Source organism: Papaver somniferum, chromosome 10 (genome assembly GCF_003573695.1).
Source record: "Papaver somniferum cultivar HN1 chromosome 10, ASM357369v1, whole genome shotgun sequence".
Taxonomy (NCBI): Eukaryota; Viridiplantae; Streptophyta; class Magnoliopsida; order Ranunculales; family Papaveraceae; genus Papaver; species Papaver somniferum.
Window position 1 is genome coordinate 51,492,675 of NC_039367.1, and position 22,727 is coordinate 51,515,401.

At 35.1% G+C, this 22,727-nt stretch overlaps 1 long non-coding RNA gene across 1 annotated transcript; it reads right to left on the reverse strand.

The window, feature by feature from the left end:
- Positions 1–14,300: 14,300 nt before the first annotated feature.
- Positions 14,301–17,124, reverse strand: LOC113319147. The gene is made up of 2 exons (XR_003345160.1): positions 16,831–17,124; positions 14,301–14,491 (listed from the first exon to the last, which is right to left on the reverse strand). It is a non-coding gene; the product is annotated as an uncharacterized LOC113319147 (long non-coding RNA).
- Between the last annotated feature and the right edge of the window lie 5,603 nt (positions 17,125–22,727).

Genomic DNA, 22,727 nt, shown 5'->3' on the forward strand with positions numbered 1-22,727 from the left:
CTCCTTGATCTTTCCCTACCTCACTTGATCTCAGATTTGTTCCTCTCTAATCATACACAGGTGACGAACATGAAATGAAAGAGGAGAAGAAAAAAGAATGGGTTTCAGGTGACCAGCCAGAATTCATGAAGGCACACATTCGTCAGGATATGCTGGCTCTTGGTTGCCTTAAAGCGCTTGTATATACAGAATGACTATTATGCCCTTTATGTAGATTGAGTAACTTTTTCTTCGTCGAGTATCCAAATGACACGTTTAAGTAGTCCATTTGGCGTAACTTTCTAAAATCTATCGAATGATGCTAATTCCATGGCTAAATGATACATGTGTATCTTTCCTCATTTAGGAATTTAGTAATCCTCAAATTAGATTGAGGGTAGAATTGTACTTTATGTCATATTCATACCATTATAATCATTATATGCAAAATCCTAAATGGTTGTCTCAATATATAAATGGATCACCTAGCCAGTTGAGGGAACAAAAGATAAATTCTTCTCGGTGAGAATAAAAAGTCTATGAAGATCCGCTTGTGTGAATTTGGGGAGATGAGTTTGTTTCAAGTAAGAAATATGGTATAGCTATAAACAACATGCATCAAAGAGATCATGAATATCAAGAAAGAATACATAAATTAACAAGCATTTATTAGACTTGGGGTTATATGTCTAACCAATAAGAAGGAATTAATTGATTATGGGTTTCTCAATATCCATGAAATATTATCAATTAAAAAAAAGTATGCAAGTCCAGGAAATCGTGAAGATCAACTTTGAACTCTTAACCTTAACTATGTGTTCTCTTACGTTGTTAAGTATGTTGTCTTTCTTCTTAAGGCTCAAGAAGTCTTCTTATATAGTTCTCTCAAAACCGATGTCTTTGATTCTCAATAGGACTATGTTTTCTCAATTTAGATGTTGGAAACGTTCTAACACGAACTGCAGAAGTTTTCCACAATCGTCCGGGTCGATTTCCACACCCTTGATGACTCTAAAGACCCATATATAACCCAAGTGTTTGTCTGAAAAAGTCCAACAGTGACCATGGTTCATGACTCTACCGACTCTAAACTTGAGCAACCTTATTTTTTGTTTATTAGTTATTTTTCTCATAATTTATTCCTCCGATCTCGTAATGACCTCATTTCGTCCCCATATTTTTATTATCTTTATTCTTTAAGATAAAAGTGGAGAAATTAGGATTTTAGTTCATATCCTTTATTTTGTCCTCGCTTAATTTTTCACTATTTTTTTGCTTCTTGTTATCGTATTTATTTGACTTCTCTTTGCTCTAAGCACTTATATAGGTGCTTCATACTTTGCTTCCTATATGTTTTTGATCCACTTTTACTTTTTTTGGGATGATACTTATGATCTTTATACCTTGCTGACCATTATCACAGAGGCAGAATTCTGAATAATAATAGAGAGAAACTTAGAAAACCGAACACAATGGAAGTAATTCGAAGAAATATATCTTCTTTAGATTATTAACAAGAAAACGATTACAATTATCCTTTAGTTACGCTCATAATCTCTCTAAACAGTGGATATACCTTAAACTGTTTTCTAAGCTTGCAGAAGTATTTGTTCTACAAGTTTTCTTCAGGTTTTCTGTCCTTAGCCTTCAGCCAAAGCTCCGTATTTATAGAATTTCATCGTACTCAACCGATCAAGGACTTTTATTAGGAATCTATTTCCTAAACTAAGAGTATTGCTTAAAACAATACTCTTTCCAAATTAAATATTCTGCTTAAATAAGGATCCCTTCCTAATATAGGATTCTTCCCTCAACTTAGCTTAAGGTTTATTAAGTTATCTAAAGGAGTACAAATACACTTGTATCATGGGAACTTGAACTCCTGTGAAAGATAAAAATGAAGGTTAGGGAACTCGAGAGTCCCTTTTTCCTTGTTAAACCACTTGGCCTTGCTGGGAAATTGACATTTGCATCCAATTAGAAAAGCTTCTTTCTCTCCTTGTCGTGTTTTGATCACTCTTTGCTCCAATATGCAGTCTTCCTTGACTGGTTCCTCTTTATCAAACCATAAGTATTTTACTCGTGGTAAGATCATAGTGTCGTCGCCGTCATCATCTAGTAACGGTGGTTCAAATAACTTCAAGTATTCGGTATTTATAAACGAGTACATTCCTAGATAAGGTGGTAAATCCAGACGAAAGGCATTGTCACCAATCTAATCGAGAACACGAAACGGTTCATATCTCAATGGCTTCAAATTCTTACCTTCCCCCTTCAATCGTTCCTTACCTAATTTTAACAATACCAAGTTACCAATACCTAAATTACAAGGAAAAAGATGCTTGTCATGTTTTGCTTTGTATATGGCTTGTGACTTGTTTAATTGTGCTTCGACAGTTGCGTGAATCTGAGATATCTTCTTCAAGAACTTATGTGTTTTTTGTCGTTTACTTCCTTCCTTCCCCCCCGTTGAGGTGTCACTAGAAAATACTAGATCGAAAGCGCTAGGTAGTAAGTAACCATAGCACGTCTCGAAAGGAGATTTCCCCGAAGAACTGTGAACTTCTCTATTGAAAATATGGTAAACTCTCATCTCAAGTTTTAGGATGCTTGGAATTGTATCCCCTTAACATGTGAACCATAGTCTCGTTTACCACTTCTGTCTGTCCTTCTTGTTTGTATGTGGATGAAAAGATGTACTCTTCTTCAACCTAATGTCCATCATCTTCCATAAAGAATCTCAAAAATGACCGACTGACTATCCCTATCAGAAATAATCGAAGTAGGTAACCCAAAATGCTTCCACGCATACTCAAAGAAAAGCTTTGTTGCACCAGCTCCCGTTACCGTCCTTGTACATGGAGTTAATGCGATCATCTTGCTGAATCGGTCGACCACAACGAACATATAATCATAACCAGACTTGGTATTTGGTAACCCTCCAAGAAAATCCATAGAAATACTCTCCCAAGTCCTTGATGGTATTGGTAATGGTAGATATAACCCATGTTTTCTGTTGGAAGGTTTAAATGTGCTACACAACTTACACCCTCTAACTAACTTAGCAACATCATCTTGCATCTTTGGCCAAAAGACATAACAACGAAGGTTAAGCTGAGTTTTATTCATCCCAAAGTGTTCAACAACTCGGGACGTGCGTGCTCTGTAATGCAAAGTAATTGACCTTTGTATAACAATCCATCTCGGAGGTCAAACTCGCATTTTAAACCACTCTTTGTACCTTCTTACACCTTCTTGAAATCTTTGTTCGATGCGTATGACTCTGCATACTCTTGAGGAACAATCGACTGAATTCTCATGGCCATCAATAATGCTCGGACTGGTAGACGAGACAACATATCTGCCAATTTGTTTGTTAATCCCTTCTTGTACCTAATAAGAATGTTGAAAGTCATCAAGTAAGACATCCACTTCATGTGCCATACTTTTTGTAATTTCTTCTGTGCGTGTAGATAATCCAATGGTTTGTGATATGAATGTACCACTACTTCTTTACCTAATATATACACTCTCCAATGCTTGAAACATTGATATAAAACATAAAATTCTTTGTCATAAGGCGCATAATTCTTAATAGCACCTGAAAATAATTCTAAATGGTACTCTACTGGTTTACCATCCTGCAACAACACTCCTCCCATTGCATAGTTAGAGGCGTCGATTTCAACTTCAAAAGTACGTTGTAAGTTAGGCAATGACAATACCGGTGCTTCTGAAAATCTTCTTCTTTAGTAAATGAAAAGCGTCTTCATGGGTTTGTTGCCATTCAAACTATGCTTTAGCTCCCATCAAACTATGTAGTGGTCCTGCAATAGTCGAAAAGTGCCAGATAAACTTACACAAATATGTGCAAGCTCCTAAGAAACTCCTGATTTTAGTTATCGTGCTAGGTCTAGGACACTTAGTGATCACTTCAACCTTACTATGATCAATCTTCCGTTGTCCACCACCAACAATGAATCCAAGATACACGAACTCCTGTTTTCCAAACTCACACTTATTTACGTTCAATTTCAGCTGGCCTTCATGTAATACATTAAATACCTTCTCCATATGAAAAAGATGCTTTTACCAAGTTCTGTTGTATACAAGGATATCATCCAAGTATAAAATCACAAAATCTTCTATAAAAGGCCGTAATAAATCCTTCATCAAACACATAAACGTCGTTGGAGCATTACACAAACCAGAAGGCATCACCAACCATTCGAACAAGCCTTGTTTGGCTTTGAAAGCGATTTTCCATGTATCATCTTGTCGGACTATCACTTGATGGTATCCGGATTTGAGATCTAACTTTGTAAAGACTCGAGATTTTACCAACAGATCTATCATGTCTTCTATCCTAGGTAAAGGGTAACAATTCTTGATTGTGATCTTATTCAATTTTCTAAAATCAATACACATACGCCAACCTCCATATTTCTTTGGTACCATAACACTGTTGAACTACAAGGTGAAGCACTTGGCACTACCTAGACTTGGTAAGGACTACCTAGTACCTCATGTGAAGAGTTGCATCTCTATCCCATAGGTAAGGACTACCTAGTACCACTTGAAAAACATCCAAAGGAACTACGTTGCATGTAACTTCGTAAATGTAGGAATCATCAAAATCAAACTTGAATGTACACTCCTCCGAATCTGTAGCCCTCCTTCCTTTTGAAGTCACCCTAAAGGATAAGGTTTCAGTTGTTTGAAAGTATTCAAACCCAAGTTCTGTACGAAAGAATGTGAAAGTAAATTCTTCTGACTTCCCCGGTCAATAACAATATCAACTAATGATGTATTAATCTGCATCTACATTGTGAACAGTAGTTTGATAAGCACGTAAGCGCGACGCATTTTCACCCATAACTATATTAGCTATGACTCATTTTATCACTAATAAACATTTTTTAATTCTTTTCAAGGAAATAAGCTCTTGTGGAGAAATCGGCTCGAAAAGTTGTTAAAGGCACCCCCCGGAGGAAAACTGCTAAATGGACCCCGATTTTGGATAAGGGACACCTCAATTACCAAGGGGCACATCAACTGATAAGGGGCACCTTCTTCTTCATTTAAAAAAAATCAGTTTTGGCAGGAAATTGTGCAGACACGCATGCAAATTTTTGTTCGAAGTTTGGATGTGTTTGGGTTAGACTGAACGACTGAAATCGTTTGGGTAGGTTTGATTGAGTTAAACAAGCGCGGTAGAGTCGTTTTAATGGATCAAGTTGGGCTGGATAATCGTTTGAAAGCAAAACAGGGAGTGAGTAAAAACTTGAGTTTTCCTGCAATTAAGCTGTGAAGATTTTTGGAGATATTTGGCGAGAACTGGATTAGTATTGATCCTTGATATAGGGAAGGCTTGCGTCCCGGAATTGAAGAATAAGGGAAGAATTCTTGTGCAAACGATGAAACAGAGCTGGAGAGTTTTTCGAGATTCTGTGGAGATATTTTTGGTAGTTAGCGTGAGTTTCTCAGAGTTTTGACACTTTCTAAACTATGCCTTCACGTGTTTGGAGAGTGTAAATGCGAGTTAGCAGCAAGATAAGATAAAATAGGGAAGAAATTCACGTATCCTGCATGGAGATTAGAAGAAGATATTTTTATTGATTGCTGAAATATTTGGAACCCAGTCGAGTATAAAAAGGATGCTAGAGGAATCGAAAGTTAGGGGAAAAAACATAGCGTAGAATAGGAAGTTGTAGATTTTTCTCTACTGTTGCATGAAGAAGAAAACACGAAGAACATCATTGTACTATCCAAGACAATCGTAAAAACACTGTCGTATTTTCCCTTCAGTTGCAACAGTTTTTCAGCGAATGTACAACAGTGACTGTTGCCCTTATCCTTTATCGTTCTTGGTAACAGTTTGATTTGCAACGTTAATTTCCGTTGCAATCTTTTGTTTCATTATATATTCACCTCTTGTAAGCACTTTTGAGCAATGACAGATTCTTTTGAGCGTGTTTCCAACATGAGGAGTTAAACCCCATCACTGGGACGATGGAGGAAACCAAATTTCACGAATGTGGTAATTCTATCCAAGATAATCGTAAAAACATTGTCGTATTTTCCCTTCAGTTGCAAAAGTTTTTCAGCGAATGTACAACAGTGACTTCTGCACTTATCCTTTATCGTTCCTGGTCACAATTTGATTTGCAACGTTATATTCACCTCTTGTAAGCACTTTTGAGAAACGAAAGATTCTTTTGAGCGTGTTTCCAATATGAGTAGTTAAACCCCATCACTGGGACGATGGATGAAACTAAATTTCACGAATGTGGTAATTCTATCAAATATTTTTATGACTATTTTCACTAGTATTTAATTGAATTATGATTATCGTTGAATTGAATTGTAACGATTTCAATTGAAGGGTCATGCTTAGCTTAAATGTTTTGATGTTCCATGCTCTAGATTTACATCCATTACTTTCGAAATCTAAATTAGGCAACAAATTATAGTCAATGAAACTTTATTTTATGAGCTCTTATTGTTTAGAATTGATATTTGAACTACAAGAAATTGGAGTTTGGTGGAATCCTGAGTCCTGGTCATCTCTTCATCCTGTGACCATATTTTGTATATATTTTCTTTATTTCTAGCATTTTCTATTATTTAAGTCTAAAATCAATCACATCAAGCCCGAGTGAACGACTATTTACCACTATCTAAAATTTGATCAATTTTTGGCGCCGCCGACACGAACTTGTTTTTAGATTTTTTTATTTTTGTTCTACGCATTTTGGTATTTTTTTTGTTTGCTTTCAGATTTGGAGCGGAGCTAAAGAAAAAGAGAGTGCTGAAAAGAAAAGAAAATCCAAAGAAAGAAAGAAAAGAGGAACCCAAAAAGAGTGAAGAAGAAGATTTTGTATATAGTTTATTTTTATTAGACTTTTTTTTTTAGATTTTATTTCTTTTTATTTTTGGACACTGTAGTTAAGATTTATTTTTGTAATCTTTTATTTTTGGATACATTTTGAACTTTATTTTTATAAAATCTTAAGGAAAGGTTAGTTTAAATATAAACCGCATAGGGAAGGACGACGGCTACGATACTGTCTCTGCCCCTCGGGTTCGTACACTGATATAGGAGTCGGCGGCCCGAGTCGACTTCAATGGTTCATCCCTCGTCTGGAACGGGAGGTAATTAGTTTTTCTAAATATCCGTGAATCCCCTGTCAGCGGGTTTACTAGAGTTTTCATATATGTTGTGGACCTGAATACGTTTTAATTTCTAGTAAAGGGAAAGGTCGGTCCAATACAAGATAAGGACTCGGAATTCATCACAATTTCCTTCTTGCCAGCCTTAGGAACACGTAACCTATGCGAACCTAAGCCTTAAAATTTTGACTAGAACGAGACCGATAAGGTAACGATCTTAATAGGAAAGTCGTTCAAAAGACATATTGGTTGTTCTATTAAGCGCATCTCGAAGTTCAAGATGATTATTGTAAGTTGGGCGTGCCTCCTTGTAACCCAAGGAAATGTTGCCGGTGAGGCTAGGGGTATTCAAGCTCCCTTGAGATTCTCCTTCTCTATTTAACTTACTTTAATCTAGATTGATTCCAGAGAGGTTTGCTGAAATTCTAACGAATTGCATTTCGCAAAAAGAGAAGCTTGTCTAGAAACAATCTAAGGGAGCCATCATGCTTTTTGTTTGCTGGATTAAATAGGCTTGTTTTGGTCGAGTTAGCCTTATTTGTGCTCGTGTAGAATTCCCTTGCAGTTAAGATGTCAAACTGGTATTACAGTAGCCAGTACAATGAATATCCAAATGAGCAACATGGGCATTATTATTCTTATGACCATAGTGTGAACAGTGGTTGGGAACACCGAACTTTTGAAGGTTATGGTCCATACCATGGTGAGCACAATTACTATCCACACGCCCACTGGTCATACGAGCAAAATTCTTCTACTTCCTCTCTACTAGTGTCGACTCGTAAGTTAGCTGAGTCGACACGTAAATTACTTGAGTCAACACGTAGTTCAGCTGAAATGAATAACTTAGTTATAGAGGAAAGAACTACAACCATGAGTGAACCTTTTTTCTTAGATACAATCAGAAAGTCATGTGAGTCGACTCATAAAATTTTGTTAGAGGCCCAGAAAAAAAATGCTCGAAATAATCTTAATTTCCAATGTTACCCTTGAGAATGAAGATAGTTATTCACATAATCAAGATGACGATGTTAGAATTGGTAACACTACTTGTTTAGATAAGGTTCAACCATTTTCATGTTATGATGATTGTGATGAGGATAGTGTTGATGAAGAATCTGAAATAGGTAGGGATAGTGATCAGGAAATTGTCACTCCGGATGATCTTTATAATGATAGTGTTATTTCTGGTTCAAATCCAAATAATTTTAATGATTATTCACCTAATCAAAAAGATGGAGATTTGAATAGAGATATCACTATTTTAGATGATATAGTAATTCCTAGTTACGAAGCCGATAATAGTTTAGAAAAACGGGTTTATTCTGAATATATTGTTTTAGAGTTTAGAGATATAGAAACAATAGTCCTAGACAAAGAAGATGAACCCTTAGAGATGAGTAAGGATGCACTACCTGATAACAACTTAGAAGAATCAATTGACCATTTGCAGGAATGTGATGATCTCGAAATTAGGGAAATTGTGACTAGTCTATCTAGAGACACTGAAAACTCTAAGTTTGGGGGTGATTATCACTTTCCTAGTGCCTTACCTTTAACTTTTAAAAGTTCCCTCACTTGGGACTTGATATTTGTGCCTCAACCATTTTACAAGATTATCTTCATACACGTTTTCCCAAACCTCATGATGTCTAGAAAGAATCTCAGTTATTAGAAACCCATCCTCTGGTTGATGTGGTTAACCCAGGCTATGATACCAAGATTGTATTTGTTTTCCCAAGAAAAACTTTTCTTTCAATTGTGGGAACATATGAGTTACAAATGTTTCAGTTATTAAGTTTTGATACTAAACCTAATTACTTTAGGAGATTAGGGTCGACACATTTGCTTAAGAATGACCACCACTGTGGTTAACTGTGTGAGTCACATATGATTGACTTAGAGGATCCCTAATTATTCAAGTTATTGTTATGTGCCTCTAAGTTTTTATTTGAGTATTTTCAGACTCTACAACTCGATCTTCGGGATCTTACCTTTGAGGACATCCAGTCCAAGAAAACATTTTATCAAGACTTTTATAGAGCCTAAACCTGAACCACAACTAGATGTAGTCGTCTTACACAAAAAATTAGATAAGGGTATGTTCGATATCTTCTTGGTCTGTTGCAATTTCCTCTTCTTTTGGGTAACACTTATTGATTCAGATGACCCACATTTATTCAGGTAACTGCTTTATGATTCTACAAGGTGACTAATCCTTTCCTAGTCTGGCTGAAGACTTTAAACTTAGCACTTGCTGGGAGGTAACCCATGTTTTCGACATTCTAATAATATCCTTCCTCACTTCCTTTAAGTAGTAACTGTTTCTCCTTGTTCATCTTTTTTAATCTCATCTTTAGAACATTGAAGACAATATTAGATTTAAGTGTTGGGGAGTGGTTAACTTTTTATTTTATTTTTTCAGGAAAATTATGATCAGCTGTTGAGTAGGTCTATTTTTGGGAATTTTCTTATCATTTTATGATCAGCTATTGAGCGGGTCTTTGTAAAAATAAAATAAATAAATTATTATGATCAGCTGTTGAGCGGGTCTATTGTAGGGCATTTGGGAATTTTCTTATCATTTTATGATCAACTGTTGAGCGGGTCTATTTTCTTTTTAATCATATTATGACCAGTTGTTGAGCGGGTCTACAAAAAAAAAATTATGATCAGCTGTTGAGCGAGTCTATTTTTTGTTTTGCTCGAGGACTAGCATAATGTAAGTGTGGGGAAATTTGATAAGCACGTAAGCGCAATGCATTTTCACGCATAACTATATTAGCTAAGACTCATTTTATCTGTAATAAACTTGTTTTTAGTCTTCTTATGGGCTGGGCCACACTACAATGGCAATTACAGTGGGAACGAGCTCTCAAGGATGTTCAAGTAAGTAACCCCATAAGATCAACTCCATTCAACAAATTAGAAAAAGTAGTTAAAGAGGGGGTCTTTCTTGTACTTAAAAGTTATATCTTAAAAACGAACGACGATAAAGTGATCACATCAAGGAAATAAACTCTTGTGGAGAAATCTGATCGAAAAGTTGTTAAAGGCACCCCCAGAGGACAATGTTAAATGGACCCCAATTTTGGATAAGGGGCACATCAATTACTAAGGGGCACCTCAACTGATAAAGGGCACCTTCTTTACTATTTACACCCACTGGTTATTTGGTACCACTGATTTTGTCAAGGGGCACCTTCTTCTTCATTTAAAAAAAAAAAGTTTTGCCGGGAAATTTTGCAGACACACAACCAGATTTTGGTTCGAAGTTTGGATGCGTTTGGGTTAGACTCAATGACTGAAATCGTTTGGGTAGGTTTGATTGAGCTAAGAAGGCGTGGTAGAGTCGTTCTGATGGATCCAGTAGGGCTGAATAACCGTTTCGAAGCAAAACAAGGAGTGAGGAAAAACTCGGGTTTTCCTGCAATTAAGCTGTGAATATTTTTGGAGATATTTTGCGAAATATTTGGCTTGAACTTGATTAGTATTGATCCTTGATGACTATATAGGGGAGGCTTGTGTCCCGGAATCAAAGAATAAGGAAAAATTCTTGTGCAGACGATGAAACAGAGTTGGAGAATTTTTCGAGATTTTGTGGAGATATTTTTGGTAGTTGCGTGAGTTTCTCACAATTTTGACCCTTTCTAAACGGGTGAACTTTCTATCCCTTTTTGTTTTTGTTTTTTATGAGTAGTACACCGTTAAGATTCATAATATGTGAAATCCAAATCAATACTAGTTCACTAAATTAACCTTTTAGAGTCCTATTGTGACAAGGTCACCCTCGTGACAACTATTGTAAAAGTGCGCTTCCTGGCCCTTAGTTATTACATCTTAGATGTGCGCATATCCCAAGACAAATTTTAGAAAATAATTTATTTTTTATTATATTTATTATCTACTTTTTTATTATGTAAAATGATAATCATACAAAGCTTTTTGTTGGTAACCTAGCAACAAGCTGGGCTCCAACTCCCCTTTGAATAGCAACACCTAATATATAAAAAAATAAAACTTCCTAAGCCGCTACTAGCATCATTGCTAACTAGACAATTCTTCAGACGCTTGAAAAAAACCAAAGTATCCTCGTCAAGTTCCCTAAGGTAGAGAATTGCTCTTTAATCCCTATATTTTATGATAATTGCTCTTAAATCCCTCTGGTACTTACTTTTTGGCCGTGAGTAGAAAACCCACATCTTTCTTCTTCTTTTTGCTTCCTAAAACCAAGAATCGCGATTTATTTATTTTTCTTCTCAACTTTGATATGACGGTTTAAAGGGATTTGGGGAGAGATTGAATGGTGCAATAGATTAATGATTCTGAAACACTAGTGGGGTTTTATCCCTTTCTACATGACATATTGTCATTTTTCTTTGATCTGGTAAACGATAATAATTAGGGGATGATTATGCACACCCCGAACAATTTTCATGGTAGTCTTGCTTTCTGTTTTGATTTCTTTCTAGTTTTTATTTTTGGTTGAAGATGTTGATCATATAACAAGAGGAAGGAATAAAAGTAGAACTTAATTGATTATGTTGAAGATGTTGATTATGCATGGATTCATTGATTCTCTATCACACAATTCATGATCGTGTTGACGGAATTGATCATATTTCATGTTCAAGTTTAGCAAAAACAAGTACTAATTAAAGGGCTTTATTATACTTCGTTTTTTTTTTCCAATCACTGTTATTGTAAAGCCCTTAGGATCCAAATATATCAAATTTTTTTCCGTATTTTGAGGGGGAAAAAAAGAAGAAGCCGGTCTAGAAAAATAAAAATTATTCCCAATGTTAAAATTTCATTGATTTATTTCATGGACTAACTTAAAAATATAATGAAATTTTGAAAGATAAAAAAAAATATTTTAAATTATAAGTTTTGTCTTAAGATGTGTGTACATCTAAGATGTAATATCCAAGGGCAAAAAAAGCGCATCCTTATAATAGTTTCCACGAGGGTGACCTTGTTACAACATGATCCTAACTTTTTATCCTATTAACTAATTTATTATTTGACATTTTTTTTCCCTATCAAACTAACCTAGATTAACTCCATCTGTTATTTACTTGTTTGACTTTTTCCTAAAACAACTCACTAATTAATTCCTTAAAATTCTCATCGCCAACTATTATCAATATTAAAAGCCTAGTTATAATTCAAATTAAGTTTAATGGTAAATAATGCTTAAATTAGCTCTTTAAAAGTCTCCGTAAAATTTTCTTTACTTCTTTTGTTTACCATGCCGGTTAACATGAAATTTTTTGTTTTCACGATTTAATTAGTGATAACTGAGTGTGAAAATTCTGGTTTTCATAATTTAGCGATAACAACAATTTTAACTTGTTGGAAGTATTATTTATGAATATTCCAATTATAAAAAATTCCGCATGTCAAATTTTAGTGATAATTACAAATTTCCACCCATTATAATCAGTTTGGTTTTGTGAAAATCACAATTATAAACGGGTCTTTGATTGATAGATGGAATTATCACAGTTTATTGATGTGAAACGTGTACTTATCATCAGTGAAAATCAGAGTTATCACTAGCTGAGATAATTGCACTTATCACCATTATCAAGACAAACTCAAAAAGAAAAAAAATTAAGAGAGAAGAAGAATCCATAATCAAGATCTAAAATTTCTTTAAACATCTTCGCATCATCCGAACCACTCATATTCCAGTAAAGAAAAATCACAAATAATATGAAGCAAAGCATGCCATGTAGCATATATGTACAAAAATTTTATAGTGTAGTGACTCTGCAAGAAAAGACAAAAACCAAAACCGAGATGTCCCTATTTGTTTCCAAACACAACTATATGCAAGTAGTTGTGCTTCTCTCCCGAGCCAATAGCGTTTCATAGTGTAGCGCCTTATAATATGATGATTCAAACTAAGTATGTGAAGAGTGAATAATTTGAGAAGAAAAAAAACATCTGTAACAAAAACAAACCAGTTGAAAATGGAGATGAGTAGAGACTAACAACGGAGTCGTGTAGCTAAAGAATAAAAAAGCGGACGGAAGAAAAGGTAACGTGGAATTCAAAGATCTAACAAAATTTAAACTGACTTTAAATAATGGTAACACATTTTATATTTCCCATAAGAATAGCCCATGACGAATCAACCCGTATTTTATGGAATTTTTCTTAAAATCTTTTCATCTAATTTGGTCTTCCTAAAAAATATGAAAATACAAATTCAATCTAAATCTATTAATCTTAGCCGTACATCTAATCTTTTGGGATACATATATATGCCATCTTAATAGTGGGTTTTTGGAAGAGAGAGTAATCAAACTTGGGTTCCTTAGATATTTCCAGCTTTCCAAACTATGCCTGCACATGTTTGAAGAGTGTAAACGCGAGTTAGCAGCAAGAGAAGATAAAATATGGAAGAATTCTCGTATCCCGCATGGAGAGTAAAGGAGGATATTTTCATTGATTGCTGAAATATTTGGAACCTTGTCGAGTATAAAAAGGATGCTAGAGGTCATAGAGACGGGGATGGAGAGTTAGCGGAAGAAACAGAACGCAGAACAGGAATTTGCAGAGTTTTGTCTGCTACTGTGTGAAGAAGAAAACACGAAGAACATTGTACTATCCAAGACAGTCATAAAAACACTATCGTATTTTCCCTTCAGTTGCAACAGTTTTTCAGCGATTGTACAACAGTGACTGTTGCACTTATCCTTTATCATTCTTGGTAACAGTTTGATTTGCAACGTTAATTTCCGTTGCAATTTTCTGTTTCATTATATTTTCACCTCTTGTAAGCACTTTTGAGCAATGAAGAATTCTTTTGAGCGTGTTTCCAACATGAGGAGTTAAACCCCATCACTAGGACGATGGAGGAAACCAAATTTCGCGAATGTGGTAATTCTATCAATTCTTTTTATGACTATTTGCACTAGTATTTAATTGAATTATGATTATCATTGAATGATTGCGATTTCAATTGATAAGTCATGCATAGCTTAAATGTTTTGATGTCCCATGCTCTATATTTACATCCATTACTGTGACGCCCCAAATACTAAACCTGCTTATCTGATAGGATTACAACCTAATTGAAGCATCCAAACTAGATTACCGATTTTAAGAATCATAACTATAGAAAGTGCTAAACAACAAAACCCAAACTCTCTGATATTGTATAAATGAAAGTCTTTCAAGTTCTAAGAATAAATAAGTGTGTTGTTTGCAGAGTAAGAAAGAATACATATAGTAAAAGATGCACAACAACACTAGATTTAATAAAGTTCATAGCTACGAAACGAATATCTTCGAGCGCTCCATTCCTTCAGATTACTGGGAAAAAAAACTGATGTGGGAACAAGTCAGCACATCGTCCCAAGGGGTACCCAATGGAAAAAAATAACTCTCAAGTAATCATTAACATGCTCCACGACTTTAAAGATAAAACAGTAATTTAAAAGAGACAAAGGTGAAAGGAAACATTTAACAATTCACGTATCAAGAAGCAAAGGTTAGTCAAACAAGCATAACATGCACACGAGTGATTTCCCTTAAATAAAATAGTATATATAATATCCTGACGGATGGCATACCACCCTACTAATACTATTGTCGACGGATGGCATACCGCCCTACTTAACTTAGCAAGGAGCTGTGGGGAGACACAGACACTCCTCGCGAGGGAAACCACATAATGCACATCACACGCATATAATTACATTCAGTACAAAACATCGTTCAATGCAATTACATTATACATTCATATAAATAGTAAAAGCACATCATGCTCGCAAAGGAAAGAATCTCAATGATTACAAGAAGGTTACAAAGTTCCCATCTGAATTGATGACAAGCGATGCCTACTTCGAGATCCACAATCCACTGGTTCATCCTTTGCATCGATCGTTGTTAAAAAGGACTAACTGTTAATCAAACAAGCACTCCAAGAGTTTAGCCAAAGGCTCAAAGTTCATAACAAATCTATCCAATGGTTCTAAACTCATTTAAGACAACTCAGTCTCTATCCTTAGCATAACTAAGAGTTTTACTAATCAGATTAACTTGATTCTACAGTCCATCAGACAAGTCCTAAGAAGGTCTACAACTTTGTAAAAGGAATCAAAGGCTAATTCGGACCATAAAGGTCCAAAATATCAAAATAGGGATACTATGACTAACCCCAATGTCCACTAACCTCAGCCCATTAACACAAGGCTAAGTCCACTCGGTCAACTAATAGACTCTAACAGTTTAAGGTGTCAACTAACAGTCAACGTAAGTCAAGTCCAGGGTCAAAGTTCAAGTCAAAGGTCAACATAATCAATGGAAAGGTCCAACTCGGTCCACTGAGTCGAACCGATTCAACTCAGTCAGATACTCTGAGTCAGCTGAGCTGACTGGGCTGACTAATAGGCCTAAAACACAAGTCCAAATCCTTAACACAAGCAAGAGCCATTGCTCAGGACAAAGAACACTAACGCACAACCATTGTGCAACACAACAACAACACACAACATTACAAAACTCCAATACAGACGTCATTCATCTCTTATTCTAAACAAGAACAACACCAATAACAATTCGGTTCTACTACTATCAACTCATACATTCCATACTTCTCATTCTCGGGCACAAAACCACATATTCTTACTCAGAATCTATGAACCTCTTGAAACAGACTAGTTTATCTTAACTACAACTTCTCTATCTAAACCGCTAGTTACAGCTACAATTTCCATGTCACGCATTCATCCAACTCTTATAATCTGTGAAATCCAGCCTCATGACTTAGATTCTTCAAATTCAAACATACATTCTTCCATATCCTCTTAATATCACAGTTAAACTAACATCCATATAAACTAACCATGATCATACACAAAACAGTCATAACAAAACTACCAATTGCACTGCCAGTTCAGCTCAAAGACATCTGAGCTGCAATCTAAACCATCTCCACTTCTAAATGCAGTCTCAAACTCATATTAACATTAGCAACACCATCACACCCAACAAGATCCAGATGAAGATTCAAATCAACATTTTTTCTAACATACATTTGGAATACTCATTCAACACCAATTCCAGTTCCATACTTTACTCTTAACACAAACCTCACTCTCGGCTCCTCATTGCTCTCACCAGTTCGGAATCAACAACTTCACTTATGTTACCCACTCAATATCCATCAATACTTCCTATCTTCATGTCTGCAATAACAGCATCATCAATACCTTTCTTGCAACTTCAACAACTCCAGTTCCAAACTCATCTCCACCTCAACTGCCACTGCAAACCACCACTTATAAATCTACTATCTAATTCATCTTCAATCACAGACATACCCTTCATTAACAATACCAAAAGCACAACACAATACTCCTCTATAGAATCTCTGTCATAAACTTGTTCTTCTAATTCACACAAACCCTTCACATGGATTCCAATTCATTCATCATAGACCAGATTCCCAATTCTTCTTCATCAGTAATTCTCATCTCAGAAAAACTAATCCGCAATTTCAATTTATCAAAACCCTAACTTGAAACTCAATTATCTTAAGGAAACTAAAATTAAATCCTATAGAATCATATAGACCTCAATCAAACACAAACCCATCATAATAGTTCGACCAAACAATCAAATTAAATAATAAACTCCTGAAATAATAAAACCCTAAATTACCTGATTTCGATTCATCATCAGAATAGCCTCATCTCATCAAATCAACAAGAACCCCTCTTCTCTTCATCCATCAACGACCCAGTTCACCTTTCAATTTCTTTCCAAACCCTAATTTCGATCTTCTCAAACCTATCCCGAATCTGTAAAAATCTTCAATTGTTCTTCTTCCTAAATCAGAACCACACCATCTTCATCATCGTTTGTACTACAATAACAAATGATTCTCTCGATCGAAACACACAGAAATTTAGCAGGGAAAAAGAACAGAGAAGAAGAGCAGGAAAAGAAGAAAGAAGAAAAAAGAAGAAACGAAAAGAAGAAAATGAATTCTTCTCGGTGGCACTGGGGATAAGATCGACCAAAATCACTTAGACACCCAGCGTCCTGGATAAGGGCAGCCACAAGGATAAGATCCGAAATTTACGATTTTTTCCCTCCGCAAACAAATTGATAAAACTTCTTCATCTAGTATCTGAATGACACGTTCGAGCAGTCTATTTCAGCTGACTTTTCGAGATCTATCTGATGATACTAATTTCGTCTCTAAATTATTGTTAGATTATTTTCTAATAATTTAAATCTATATAAATTAATCGAGTTATTAGAGGCTAAACGTCTCTTGACTGGTCTAATAGCGTTGACGAGCTTGAGTGTCGTTACATTCTCCCTACCTTATACAATTTCGTCCTCGAAAATCGAGTTGTTCTTCTGGTCTTCAAAAATTCCCCACCTTATAGAGAAATACTATCTCTCGATTAAATGAAAGTATTGATCATACTTACAAACGCGCGAATAAAAAAAAAAAAACTAACTCATTTCAAGTGAGTTCGAAAAAACATGAAATGGAACACAACCATGTATATTTTTCTATAGCTAATCTTTAAAATTTGAAGCTCTAGGTTCAACTATACTGATTTTAAATTCTATCCAAGAGGAAATCTACACAAATTTCTATTTCAATAAGTTATTGGTTCAAAGTACATTACAAACTACTCCATAATAAAGCTTATATAAGTTACTAATATGGATCTTGCAGATATTTAAACAAAATCTATAATCCTTGGCTCTAGATTTAACTACACCAATTTAAATTCTAACAGTTGACTAGGTCTATATTTGTCACACTAATTTTCTACTCTAATAAATTAATGGTTCTAATTACGAGAGAAGATACTCCATTAGTTTCTAGGTAAAATTTGGGATCTATCAGTTCACTAAACAAACACACCAGAATTACAAACCTTACTATTTCTCAGTGCTGAATTAACTAAGTGTTCGTTAATTAACACTAATCAATCTCTAAACTTATATTGAAATTTCTAAACTATGATGTAATTTGGTTTCCACCTATGAGTTTTATTTCATATTATAAAATAACATACATACACAAAACAAAGAACAAACAAATAAACATGTTATTCAAATCAACCAGATCAAAAATATTTTAATTATTGATTGTTTTTAGTGATTAAGATTTATCTCACAGACCCAACCAAGTTCTAAACTAGTCTAACAATCTATCTAACACTAGCTATTATCTATTGTTTCCCATGTAAGATCTAATAGTGAGCTCTGATACCAACTTGTGACGCCCCAAATACTAAACCTGCTTATCTGATAGGATTACAACCTAATTGAAGCATCAAAACTAGATTACTGATTTTAAGAATCATAACTATAGAAAGTGCTAAACAATAAAACCCGAACTCTCTGATATTGTATAAATGAAAGTCTTTCGAGTTCTAAGAATAAATAAGTGTGTTGTTTGCAGAGTAAGAAAGAATACATATAGAAAAAGATGCACAACAACACTAGATTTAATAAAGTTCATAGCTACGAAACGAATATCTTCGAGTGCTCCATTCCTTCATATTAATGGAAAAAAACTGATGTGGGAACAAGTGAGCACATCATCCCAAGGGGTGCCTAATGGAAACAAATAACTCTCAAGTAATCACTAACATACTCCACGGTTTTAAGGATAAAACAGTAATTTAAAAGAGACAAAGGTGAAAGGAAACATTTAACAATTCACGTATCAAGAAGCAAAGGTTAGTCAAACAAGCATAACATGCACACGAGTGATTTCCCTTAAATAAAATAGTATATATAATATCCTGACGGATGGCATACCGCCCTACTTAACTTAGCAAGGAGACACTCCTCGCGAGGGAAACCACATAATGCATATCACACACATATAATTACATTCAGTACAAAACATCTTTCAATGCAATTACATTATACATTTATATAAATAGTAAAAGCACATCATGCTCGCAAAGGAAAGAAACTCAATGATTACAAGAAGGTTACAAAGTTCCCACCTGAATTGATGACAAGCGATGTCTACTTCGAGATCCACAATCCACTGGTTCATCCTTTGCATCGATCGTTGTTAAAAAGGACTAATTTTTAATCACACAAGTACTCCAAGAGTTTATCCAAAGGCTCAAAGTTCATAACAAATCTATCCAATGGTTCTAAACTCATTTAAGACAACTCAGTCTCTATCCTTAGCATAACTAAGAGTTTTACTAATCCGATTAAATTGATTCTATAGTCCATTAGACAAGTCTTAAGAAGGTCTACAACTTTGTAAAAGGAACCAAAGACTAATTCGGACCATAAAGGTCCAAAATATCAAAATACGGATACTAGGTCTAAGCCCAATGTAGTTGCAGGAATTCCTACACTACACCACTCATAATATTTCATTAACATTCAACTCATTTTTGGATTAACAATCTTAATTTTATTGATGAATCTTTGAAAAATATTACAAGAAAAGATAAAGGAATCAAGAATAACCACTGCTCTAGATTTTCTCTCTCCTATTTACTTGCTCTCACTCAGAAAATATCTCTCTCCTTTCCTTTACAACTGAACGGCTTTTTATAGGGAATTACATAGTGGATGACAGCTAATTTGTCTTTTATTTTCGGATATGACTTGCGACATTCTCGCAATCTTATAAATATCAATCTCTCAAATTTCCTTATTTTCGCAGGATCGTCACACTTTTCTCATGATTTGGTTGATGTCGTTTCTGAAGTTGTTCTGCGACACTGTCGTGTTATGTTGTTAATAATTTTGCTGAGGCATTATTGTTGAGAGATTCTGATCCTACATCTTTCCTCTTCTCATATCTTCTCTGCGAAGTAGAGAATGATGTGAGAAATGTCGCATCTATCCATCACTTCATATTCTGCATTTATCACACGTATCTTTTCTCCCATCTGTTTCTTGACACGTCTTCTGTAACTACTGCGTTTTAACCGCTCACGTCTTTTCGCGTTAATTGTGTTTATCTTCTCGAAAATCTGCTCTATATATACTCTTCTTACTCTCCCTTTTCTTCTTTCTTACTCTCTTTTTCATCTTCTCTGCAACTTCATCATTTTCTCCATAAATTCCTCTGCTGTAATTTTTCTTCTATCTTCCTTCTTCAATCTTCTTAATTCTTCGTCCATTCCATACTGTTCCCTCTGTAGATCTTCACTGTTCGTAATTTTCTTCTTTTTTAACTTTTACGAATTAATCTTCCTGCTGGTGTTTTCCATGGATTCATCGAGGTTAGTTTTCTTTTTTTCTTTCTTATGGGTTTTGCTGAAATTGATCTTGCTTACCGCCTTATTTTATGTTGTTTATGTGATTCTCATACTGTTGTTATTTCAGCAAAAACGCCTCTAATACCAAATTTACAGTTCAGAACCCTAATATTCCCAAATCGCAGCATAAGGTTGTTGTAAACAAAAGAAAGTCTGCGGATCATAAGGTAATAAGAAACATTATTCTTTTCTAATATCAATATTGTTGCCTCTGTTTCTTACCTGGATTGTGATTCGCAGGGTGATAAGGATGCCGACAAACCTCTCAAGAAATCTCGCCACCTCAAAACCGTTGAAACCTGTGTTCCCTTTCACTTACTTATCCCTTCAAAATCTCCTGCGACATCTTCGCAAGTTAAACCATTATCTCCAATTCGCAAAAAGGTTGCCTTAGATTTCATCCCTTCAACTGACCTTTCAATGATTGAAACTCCCCTTATTAATCCTTCTGTGAATGAAACTTCTTCTCCTCCTATTGATAATGTTTCCCAATCTTCTATCATTGCCAGTTCTCTACCTGAGCCTCTTCCTTTAAATATTGCTTTCAAAGTTTTGTCTGAGGTTCTGGATGATGTTAAGAAGTCTCCCATTGATCCTGTCAAGTTTGGTGTTTGCGAAATTCTGAGTAAGTATTTTGACCCTGACAGAGCTGCTTCGCAAATAGCTTTGGAAAAAGAGGTTGAAACCTTGAATAAAAATCTCCAAATGATGACTTTAGAGTGTAATGCTCTTTGTCTCGAAAATCAAAAGCTCCAGAATGTTTCGTTGGATCGCGACAATCTTCGCAAAAAGAATGATGAACTGAGGGGTATGATTTCCTTATCTGTGTCTTCAATTTGCCTTTTTAATGATTTTATCCTTTCCATATGTAATTGTCCTTGAAATCCCTTTTTCGCATGTTAAGCCTTAAACCAGAAACGAATAATTGAGAGATATCAATTTGAATCTGTTGTTGAAGAAGCCCGTGTTGATAAAGAGATTTTGATGGATCAATATAACCAATTAGATAACCTCTATTCATATTCTGTTGATCATATAAATAATCTTATCAATGAAAATACCCAATTAGTTCAGAGGCAAAATTTATTAAATAATGAAATATCTCGCCTCTCTTATTCTTTAACTAAAGCTAATCTATGGATGGAAACTTTATCAGATGAGAATAAAACTCTGTCTCAAGAGAAGCGAACTTGTTTAAACAAGATGGCGATATCTTCGCAACAACTTAGCATCCTTCAGAAAGTATGTGATGACCAAGAACAATATCTTCGCTCTTTGAGAAACGAGCTTAAAGAAGTAACAGAGTCATCTATCGCTGAGAGAGATACACTCATTCAAGGTAGAATAGCTTTAAGTATAAAGGAGAACCAACTTAAAGAACAATATTCCAAATTAGAAGAATCTTATTCTTCACTTGCAAAGAAAAATGCCTTTCTTATTTCTAAAGAGAAAAATCTTCAGTCTCGACTTAAAGGTTTAGTTGGAGATAAATTTGATGATGCGATGGACCGTTGGGAGAATAGTTGTTTGACCTTGATTCAACACCTTATTTCGCAAAAGGAAGGTAGTCATAACAGTTTGACTGCCTTAACTATCTTTTCTTTGTCATACCTTTTTGAGTTCTTCATCTTACTGAAATTTTGTATTCTACTTTTCGCAGAGTCTGAGAAAAATCTTCATTCCTCCATTTCTGTTTTGGAGGCTAAATATGCCAAAATTCGCAAAGAAAATGCACTACTCGTCTCTGTCCTTACTGGTTCTCGCGACCGAGCAGAAAGAAGACTTGATTATCTTGCTTACTTTAAGGATATTCAAGATAGGAATCATCAGAGAGCACTTCTTCGTCAAGTTCATCTCCGGGCTGAAGTTCTTGTGAATGATATTTTATTGTCCAAATCTCTTCCTCCTACATCAATCGAACCTTGGAAGGAGATGATGATGAAATTCCTCGTCCTGCTGACAGTGATTATGATTATGAAAGTGGTGGAGAGAATAATCTTTTGGAAGATGAAGAAGAGATCCCTTCTAAGGAAGCAACTGCTGGTGCTAATCAAGATGGAAGCGAAAAAATCCCTTCTAAAGAAGTAATTGCTGGCGATAATCAAGATGGCGGCGAAAAAGAAGTCCCTCTCAAAGAAATTATTGTTGGTGAAGATCAGAATCGAAATGAAGAAAAGGCTGGCGATAATGAGAACATTGGCGAAGAGTTTCTTATCTAGTTCTATCTTCTTGAACTGTTTCATCTTTATTATTTCTTGCGAATAATATTCTTCAACCAACTTTGGA